We start from the raw sequence: 7,624 nt of genomic DNA on the forward strand, positions 1-7,624 counted from the left end.
TGGGAGGACGAGTGAGAAGCACTTCTCACCAAGTGGATGTGATTCAGGAGAGCTCCTAAGCAAGCGTCTTGGCACAGCTCTGTTTTGATTACACACCTCTGCATCAAGGTGTTTCTAGGCCAACTAAAAAGATTCATGATTGAATTTGTAGCAAAACCAATGTGCGAATGGAAAGCAGAGTTGCTCTTGGTTGTACATCCTGCAAAGGTGCATGAATAGTATCTATAATTACAAGCATAGATTTTAGTCCTGGCCCCACCACTTATTAAATTTAGGATGGCAGTGCTTAAGTTTTTCTTAAAATGTTGTTTTCTCCTCTGCTACATTGGTATTAAAATAGTATAAAAATGGCATATTATGGGTTTGCCAATAAGTTTAAATTATATGATAAGTATGTCCTCAGTTCTTGGCATCTAGAAAACTCACTTTTTTGTTGTTTTGTTTTGTTAGCTATTTGATTCTATAGAGAGTATCATATACACAGTAGGTGATAGAATAATAATTCTCTTTGGACTAGACTAGCTACCAATTAAGTCAGCAGTGGGTTCATAATGCTTTAAGCAAATGATCCTTATATCTCCTCGTCTTAACTTTCTATATTTTTTCACTTTCTTGCCCATCAGTTCCAAATATTTAGTCCAGCTCTGGTTATGTAGAAGATACCCCAGGCACTCTTACCTCTTAACATGGGTGGTGAATTTCACCAGAGAAATAAGAGAAAGCAATATCAGTATAGACTGAAGTAGGAGGAGTTTCCACGGGAAGAGAGTAACTTGAGGTCAGTCTCACAGGACAGGATGACTTTAAAGAGAGGGGAACAGGTTCTACTTAAGGTTGTTGAAAAGTATAAGCAACAGGGAGAGAAAAAGTGCATGTGTCAAGGAAGGATCCTGCATCAGTGGTGTGGGAAGTGGGTGATGAGTAAATCAGGCTGGATAGGTAGCAAGCCTGGTGATGCAGAACCTTTCATACTAGACAGACCTCTATTGACCGAAATCAGGAAGCCACTTGGCATTTGAGATTCAGGGTTAGGGTTGAGATACAGGATGAGAGCTAGGGTTAGTTGGAGCCCAAAGTTCTAGGCAGGGTCTGAAACAGCAGCTGTGCCTAAGAATAGGTTTTGGAGCCATTCATGAATAAAAGTGAAAATGTATATATGTATGGATGCATAAATCTCAGAAATCCAAACCCCTAATCAATGGATTTCTATTTAAGAGTCTCTCTCTCTCTCTCTATTTATACACACACACACACACACACACACACACTATATATATATATGTATACATATACATATACACATATACATATAGACAAAGCAATGACCAATCCTATTATAAAAAATGCTATTTAATATAATTGCTAAACTAAACAATAAAAACAACATTTATTCAATTCAGACACTGTTAATTACTTCATATATGTTATCTAATTTAATTTAATTCTAGTAGAAATGAAAGAGAGAAATTATAGTTGGAGTGGGAAGTGGACTGGGATCAAGGCAACCAGCTAGAATCTGTTGACAAAATATTAATGTGAGTTGATGAAGCTCTGGGGTATGATAAACAGAAGTGGGAATGGGAAAGAAGGAGGGAAAAGTAAAAAATATTGGAAAAGGAGAAGCAATCTCAGTTTGAAAGAGATAAGGTAGAAGAGATTTTAGAGGAAACATTGGAAGATATTATGAAGTTAACTTGGGAGCTACAGGAATGAGAAATACACTGAAATGTTTGTCAACATCGATATGCTTACTAATGCAAAATATTATTATATTATTTTACCTTATATTATAGAATAGCCATGCAGTTCTTCAAAAAGAATATTTGACTTCCTGCTGCACATTATCCTCCTCCTCTGTGGTCTGCTTTAATTATTATCCTTCCAGCACGTCTCTGAATTTGCTATTTTTTTTCCAAGCAAATGACAAGGAAAACAGAACTACAGGCAAGCTTTCTTCAATCGTATCCAAGCCCATGATTAGCTCTTTTCCAATCAGTACATTGTCACCCTTGCAACCAAGTTCTCTGGTTTTTGTTTGTTTGTTTTTCATTTTCTCTATCAAGAAGTACAAGTTAGTTTACATAGATCAACTGAAGAAAATTATTGACTATATTCTGTTTTACAATGTGGCTTGTCTACAGATACCCTAGTGTTTCTCTTTCTTAAATATGTCAAGATGTTTTATGTGTTTCTGAATATTTTAAGACACAATTTTAAAAAATAGAATAGGTCATAGAAAAAGTGATGTCTTCATGAAGGCAAAACCTTTCACTCTGTAATATTATAAGGCTGACAGTGTAATAGGTGATTTGGTGAAATCGGAAAATATTAACAATGGCCTTCTAAACTTTAAGTTCAAACTGAGATAATAAAATTATGATTTATTTTTTTGAAATCTTACATTCTCCCTTTTTGTCATTCCTCAACTGGCATTCTCAAATAGAAACATTATGGTCATTTCTACACATTGCAGTTTATGACTGACATTTAGCTAAAGGAGAAAAAGCAGTGTGAAGATTTCAGGGATGAAGTAGGGATGGGAATAATGCTTTTGCTAATGTGATGCTTTTTGGGGAGCAGGTCTAATTTTTATGGCTAGCTAACTATGTGTCAGGAGTCATATGAAAGAATAGTTCTTTGGCACAAAAAAGATATCACCAACCCCTCTGGCCTTTTTGTCCTAAGTTTTTTCTTTAGTACTAATCCAATTTATATGTTAAAGGCACCACTGGAAGAGATACAGAAAAAAATGACTAGAAAAAAATTCAAGACCATGACTTAATTGTTTTCTCACTAATACTGACTCATATTTTAGCAGTGCACAGTACTTGCAGAATTTAGGTGTTGTGCAGCTACAGGGGGTTTTAAACAATTTAAAATGGCTAGATTTATACTAGAGGATGATTAAGTCTAGGCATCCACATACATAGTACTTTTAGTGTCATTTGTTTAAGGGCTTATGAAAACCCAAATGTTCTAGAGACTTGAGACTTCTCAAAGTTTTAGAGAAGAGAATTCCCTAAGTCTAATAAAAATAGGGTGGCCAGAGTGGACCTCATGAAGAAATGATGAAGGCAGTTTAAACACAGAATTGAAAGAAATGAGAGAAGAGTCATGGGAACTTTTGAAGGAAAATTTCAGCCAGAGAAAATCTCAGAGAAAAGTCCCCAAAAGGAAATGTGTCTGAATGTTATATAAGAGCAAGGAGGCTGAAGTGGAGTAAATGATGCCAGAGGAATAAGTCTTGAGGTCAGAGAGAGATTATGACAAAAGTGGGAGAGATAGCGGGCGGTATAGATCATTGTGAGGAACTGTAAGAATGTTGGCTGTTACTCTAAATAAAAATTTTTGCTAAACAGCCCTGGATATAAATTACCAATACTGTATCATTCACATACTTAGACTTATCTACAGCAGGGTTGGTATTCTTTTTCATAAAGAACTGGATAATAAATATTTTAGGCTCCTGGGCCACATGGTATCTGTTGCAAGTATTCTGCTATTATGCAAAAGCAGCCATAGGCAATATGTATAATGTGGGCATGGCTTTGTCCCGATAAAGCTTTATTTACAAGAACATGCAAGCAGCCCACTGGCTGTAGTTTGTCAACCTGTAATATAGAGGATTCATAATTATTTATTCATAATTATTCTGGAAAAAATATGCTAATGGGAAATGGAGAAGAAACTAACATATATTGACTATCTACCATGTACCAGTTTGCATCCCAGTTACTACACGTACACAGTCATCTGTTTCCATACTTATTATTTATTAGCTACTTGTCCAAGCCAGCTTTATCTCTCAGGAAAATACCTTTATGACGTCTTCCCTGATTTTGCTTTGCCTGCATACCTCCTTATTTTATTTTCCCAGAGTGATATTTTAAAACACAATCGTGAAAAATATTTAAATAAAGAATAAAATCAATTCTACATAATCTCTTCTAGAAGAGAGAATAGAAGAGGTCAGATCCTATTTCATATTAAAAGGTCAACATTACTTTGATATCAAAACAGACAAAGACAATAAGCATAAGGAAACTACAGAGCAACAATACTCATGAGCATAAACAAAAATTATTAACAAAATATTAGCAAATTGAACCTAACAATATATAAAAAGAATAGTAAACTAATATAAAGTGAAATTTATTCCAGTAATATAAGGATAAGTCAATATTCTAAATATAAGGATAAGTCAATATCCAAAAAATCATCCAAAAATCATCCAAAGTAAACTTCAAATTAAAATTCAAAAGAAGCAAAGCTTGTAATCATATAAATTAATACAAAAAAGGCTTAGACAGAATTTAATGCCCATTCATGATAGAATCACTCAGTAAATTAGGAATGGAAGGGAATATGTTTAATCAGATAAAAAATGATCTATAAAAGCCCCTACAGTTAACATCATACTTAATGGTGGAAGACACAAATCTTTCTTACTGAGATAGGGAACTAGTCAAGAATGTTCCCACCATTGTTGTTAATCATATTCCTGGAATACTAGCCTGAATAATAAAGAAATAAAATAACATAAAATGCTCACATATCAAAAAGAAAAAGTTTTCTATCACTATTTGAAGATGACATTCATACTTCCATGAACAATGAGCAATTATAAACTGATACATAAATATCATTTAGAATACTTCCAAAGAAGTGAAATACTTAGGCATAAACCTAACAAAACATATATAGAATCTGTATAGTAAAAATTACAAAATCATGATAAAAAAAGTTAAACACCTAAATAAATGGGGAGACATAATATAGTTGGAATAGTCATCATAATAAAGATGATAAAACTTCCCACAGAGATCCATGGGTTTAAAGCAATTGTTATCAAAATCCGAACAGGCTTTTTTGAAGAGATAGACCAAATGATTCTAAAATGTATATGGAAAGACAAAAAAAAAGAAAGGATAATTAAAATGATTTTTAAAAAGAACAATACGGTTAGAGAAATTGCAATACTCAATATTAAGACTTATTTATGGTTGCAGTAATCAAAACCATGTGGTCCCAGCAGAAGGATAGATAGGTAGACCAATGGGACAGAATAAATAAATATGGATGCACACAACTGATTTTTAAAAAAGGAAGGACTGATCTTCACCCAGTCTTTCCTATGTCCATTAACTGTCTTCTTCCTTTTAGTTGGTTGCAATGTAAGGGCCTGACATTGAGCTCTTGATTACCAAGGCAACCATTTCAAAAGACATCTATCTTGAATAAACATAATACTAGCTGTATGAGACAGCTACTAGTAAAACAACCAAGTAGGCTGCCCCAAACCCACAAAGTTGCCTTTTCTGAAAACCCTGGGTGACTTAAATAACTGACTGCTTGAGTGACCTTGCCTCTACTCTCCCATGTTCTAATTCTTGTTCCTATGCTTTAAATTAACCAATGATGAGTGACCTTGGAAACCCCAGACTGCCTACCCTCACATCCTAATGAAGGCTGAGCCCAAGTCCTTCCTCCTCACCCCCACACCTGAGATTGCAGTGTGGTCCTCAGTCATACAGTGTATTCTTCACGACCTGTGAGTAATAAATCTTGTTCTTTAAAGTTCCCTGCTGAGGTGCATCTTGTGGTCACAATATAAAGCGCAAGGGCTGGCCCCCATAGAGGAAATGCCTTTGGGGGCTCACTATGAGTATATGGGCCAGGCCAGTACTTCAGGCATCCCCAGAGGAAAGAATTATCATAAATAGTCAGACTGACATAACATTAGCCATGCCCCAAATTATAGTAATCCTTGATTCTGCTATTTCTCTATCCTGGTCCATATTACATCTTTTGTGTGTGTGTGTGTGTGTGTGTGTGTGTGTGTGTGTGTGTGTGGTGCGTGCCCCTAGTGGGAACTGAACCCGGGACTCTCTGGTCCGCAGGACGATGTTCAACCACTGAGCCAAACTGGCCAGGGCTATATTACATCTTTGCCTAACTTGTCAGCTCTTTCTTTGTGGCATATCCAGAATTTTACTTCCGCTGCTGTTATCAGCACAGTCTGGAGCACCACCATCTCTTGTCTAAACTGTTGCAACAGACTTGTAACTGATCTCAGTAATTCTATACTTTCCTGTTCTATAGTTGATTATTCATACAGTTGCCAAAGAAGTTATTTTAAATGTTAAGACCAATCATATCAATCTTTCAATCAGTCCTCAACTGTCTTCTCATCTCATTGAGAGTACAAATCAGTCATGACCATGAGCTTAAAAGATCATGCATAATCTGATCTAGCTTCCACCATCATTCTGCTCTCAAATACACTTCCTCTCACTGTCTCTTTCTCTCATGGACTCCTCTGTAGTCACTTTGGCTTCCGTGGTGTTTCTCTCTCTCTCTCTTTTTCTCTCTCTCTCTTTTTGTTAATCCTCACCTGAGGATATTTTTCCATTGACTTTTTTTTTTTTAGAGAGAATGGAAGGTAGGGATGGAGAGATAGAAACACATCAATGTGAAAGAGACACATTGATTGGTTACCTCCTGGGGATCAAACCTGCAACCCAGGTACATGCCCCTGACCGGGAATTGAACCTGTGACCCTTTGGTCAGTGGAGCCAATGCTCTAACCACTGAGCAAAACCGGCCAGGGCTTCCTTGGTGTTTTCTGAACATCTTAAATATCCCTATCATCATAGTTTTTGCACTTGCTGTTTCTTGTACTAGAAATTGTCTTTTCCGAGGATTCTATAAGATTCACTCCCTCAGGTCTCTGCTAATACAGCACCATGTCAGAGAGGCCTTTCCTGACTCCCCCAGGTAAAAGCAACCTGCTCATGATGACATTTCCAGCTTTTCCTACCTGCTTTACCTTTTTCTTTATTTTTGCCATATCTAACCTACTAATAATTATATATTTTATTTTTTATTAAATTAGTCCATAAGTAGAATATAACTTTCATAAAGGCAGACATTTTTGTCTGTTTTGTTTATTGTTATACCTATATACTCTGTAAGAGTCCCTGCCACATCACAGGTACTCAATACATAAGTTTTTAATAAAAAAATTGAATAAAAGTATGGCCTTCATATCTAACTCAAAATCTGTAAATATACTTGATAAATCAACAAAGTTCTGACTTTTATTACTATAAATTTTGAAAGTGCTTTTAATAAATAATTTAGGCTGTATGAAGTATTTATTCTTTTCATGTCTTTAACATAAGCCAATATTTTCGTCCATTTTCCCAAAATTCTTTCTAGAGTAAATTCATTATAAAACTCCATAATGTATTTCTATGATTTATCATTATTACCTTGAGAGTCTGAATTGAATGCTTAATAGGCTGCTTATTTTGTTCTAGTTCTTTGTCAAACATTAATAAATGTTACTTCTAAGAATGTGCTGGTTTTGCCATGTGTTCCAACTAATCAGTTTTAGTACAAGTGTGCTTAATTCAAAGAAAAATCAATAAATTGATTTGGGGTATTTCCCCCAATAAAACGTTTTTTCTTTTGTTTTGTTTTTTGTAGCTTGGATTGACAAGATCATGCCTTTCCATTTTGAAAATAAGTGGCAAATATTTAATAACACGTACCTGTTTTCTTTTTAATAAATTCAAAGATAAATATAAAACTTAGTCATAATTGACGATTGTCACACTAT

The sequence above is a fragment of the Molossus molossus genome, unplaced genomic scaffold (assembly GCF_014108415.1).
Source record: "Molossus molossus isolate mMolMol1 unplaced genomic scaffold, mMolMol1.p scaffold_m16_p_12, whole genome shotgun sequence".
Classification (NCBI taxonomy): Eukaryota; Metazoa; Chordata; class Mammalia; order Chiroptera; family Molossidae; genus Molossus; species Molossus molossus.